Here is a 3,135-nt window from a genome sequence, read left to right as displayed (position 1 = left end):
ACGATGGTTTAGACCATATGTGGTGAAAGTAGTACATGATAATGCTACTTATACTTTGGCTGAAATGGATGGAACCATGGTCAAGGTACCAATAGCCAGTAAACATATCAAGCTCTTCAAACGAAGAGAGCCTTCTACTTATGAGCTTGATGACTTGGATGTGAGCCATCTACTTGAAGACAAGAAAGATGAAGAAGACTTAGAGAATGAAGATAAAGATATGTCAGAAGACGAGCCTCCTTAACCCGCAATTTTGTGAAATGGCACATGCCGGAGGATGTGTAGGTTAGGAGGGGTTGAATATCAAAGAGTTTTTTGTTCATAATATAAATTATAGAATTCTTATGTTTGCAGAAGAACTTTATTAGGATTCACATGAGGAACTTTCATACATAATTCAGTCATTGTTACCCAACAACCGACTTAGATATCACTTAGTTTCATAAGTTCTTTTGTAACTGTCATACAATTTTTCAATTGTACCATGCATATTAACAAAAATTAAGTCTATGGGAACCCACAACTTGATCAACTGGAAGTAATTGATAGTTTACAGGCTAAGTCACATTGGTTCAAGAGGAAAATTTGGTTGGAAATCAAGAGAAGTGCCAAAAGTCCACTAGGTTTGTGTGGGACTGGAAATAATGGTCTTATATGACTTATAAGTGACCTAAATGGTCAAACTGAAGAGTGGGAGCTGAGGAGAATGCAGCCCACATTTTTCGGCGCAAAAAACGGGCCTGCATACCTGTGGGAGATTGAGGATGAGCTCAAAGCATGCAAACTCAAGGCAAACTGAAGCTAAAGAAGGAGATACAAACAAGGAAGGTGAGAGCTCTTCTTGCCCATCCATTTGGTATGACGAAAATGAGTGGTATGACAGTCCATAAAAGGGGGAAACCTGAGAAAAAGTATTCATCCTGCTCTTATGTATGTCTTCTCTCATTCTTTTACCATATTCATGGTCCAATGAAGCTCGTCTTGTACCTAAGTACTTGGGTGACTTTGGGGGCAAGCAAAGGGGAGGATTTTGAAGGTGTATGGGTTGTTTTGGACTGAAAAAACCAGTCATAAATAGGGTAGCCCACTTTTGGAATATGCATTTGGATTAAATTTGAGATTATCCCTAAATGTATTGGCTTATTATCCGCATATGCATTTGATGTGATCAAGACAAAGTTTTTCATTCCATTCATGTATGCTAAATAAAAGAAAAAGCTTGAGATCTTCTTCTTCAACTAAGTCATCTCGAAAACCCAAATCTTATCAAACCCCAATCTTTTCTCCTTCTCCTAACCTTGAATCCCACACTCCTCTTCTGCTCTAAACCCCAGTGGAAGACCTTCAACCCCCAACACGACGACAACGCCCATGCTTTGCATACATATAGGAGTGCCAAATATAATTTTTAGACAATTATAACTTGAGAATATCTACATGCATCCTACTATTGTGGTGCATGACCTTTTGTCTCCACAAATGTTTATCACCTACAAAAGCCTATAAAAACATTGTGGTGTCTTGTGTACAACTCTGCCATTTTGTATTATAATTTGGCTTCTTTTTCTTCTCAACTTCCCTTGAACCTAAAGGTGGATTGCTCCACCATACATCCATTGAGGTTTCCTTGTTTGCTTGCATCTAAATTGGACCCCAAACCCCTTTAATAATTGGCATGTGCCATGGAGTTGTATGACAATGTTTCAACAAATAGTATTAATCACATCTTGTGGTTTTGATTTCCCTACTATGCTATTGAGATTGTAGATGCCTCTTAAGAGATTGATCGAACAAGTATGAAGCGGGTGTGTATCTTTGAAGAAGAAATCATATAAAGGATAAAGCTATGTATGAGTGCAAGGCAAAGTATGATTGCATAGGGCCAAATAAAAGGAGGAGAAAGGAAGAGTTGTAGCTTAGGTGGCCATAGCCTCATCAACTAAAGTGGTGTCACCTCGATAATCCCATTAGAAGAAGTCGTTGTCAAAAGAACCTTAATTCACCTTCTATAGGTGCTTATTCAACCCATCATGCCAATCATTCATTCGGTCTAGTCCTCCTTCCTTTATCAAAATCTCCTAATTTGACCATACAAATTATGTTGCTTAGAGAACTATGCATGATCCACTTTTGAGTTTGTTGTGTACTTGTATCACATTAGAAGATTATATTCTCATAGCTACATTGCCACAAATGATGAGAAAGAGAAATGTCATTATTATATTCATTGGAGTTATTGCAACATAGTCATGCCTACACAAACACTTAATATGCACTATACTTTAGGGAGTATAAATCATCAAACTAACTCACACATGATTTATATTGAAGTAAGTTTTATTAGAAAAACGATTGAAAAGTGACCCCTGACACAATATGAAAAATGTAGGCATTTAATAGCCGACCTCTTCAATGAACCATATATTCTCTCATTAATCACATCTAAATATAGATTTAGAGGGTTTATTATTCTAAAACCTCTTCTAATTAGCAACTTAATCATTTTCTTATATGTGCATTTTTTGAAACATTTTGGGCCCTAATGAATAGCACAACTATATTGCGCCAATGCTTACATGATGATGATGATATTATTTTATTATAATATGTGTATATTTAATAATATTATTAGTTCTAAATTACAATTACATCGTGATGGGAAATAATAACGTTATGATTATATGTCTATGTATCTATATTTGATTGTATATATACTGTTACAATGCATTGTGCACACACACACTGTGTGTGTGTGTGTGTGGACTAAAAATGCGATGATACACGAACTAAATTGTGGTATAAAGAAATAAAATAGTTAATAAGGCAATGTAATTGAGACAAAAACATTTCAAAATCCTTGGGCAATGATGGTTGACATATGTGTTATAAGCTATAACCTTAGCTAGACTTCTATATAGTATGTAAGCTCTATTTGAGGATGCACTTTATGCATGGTCAACATATACCCCCACAAGTCCCAACCATCTTTCTTTTTGCCAATTCTGGCTATTGCTATTGAGGGCCTCACTATAAGAACATTGGACTATCCCTTACCTTTTTATTAATAGAGTTCTACTTATCTTAATATTTGGTGTGATCTTCTTTTGAAGTGTTAGAATGTTCTACTCATAAATG

This window comes from Lygodium microphyllum, chromosome 4, assembly GCF_053477565.2.
Source record: "Lygodium microphyllum isolate KBCC chromosome 4, Lygodium_microphyllum_v1.1.10, whole genome shotgun sequence".
Classification (NCBI taxonomy): domain Eukaryota; kingdom Viridiplantae; phylum Streptophyta; class Polypodiopsida; order Schizaeales; family Lygodiaceae; genus Lygodium; species Lygodium microphyllum.
The sequence above is the reverse complement of the archived record's forward strand: the minus strand, read 5'-3'. Positions refer to the sequence as shown.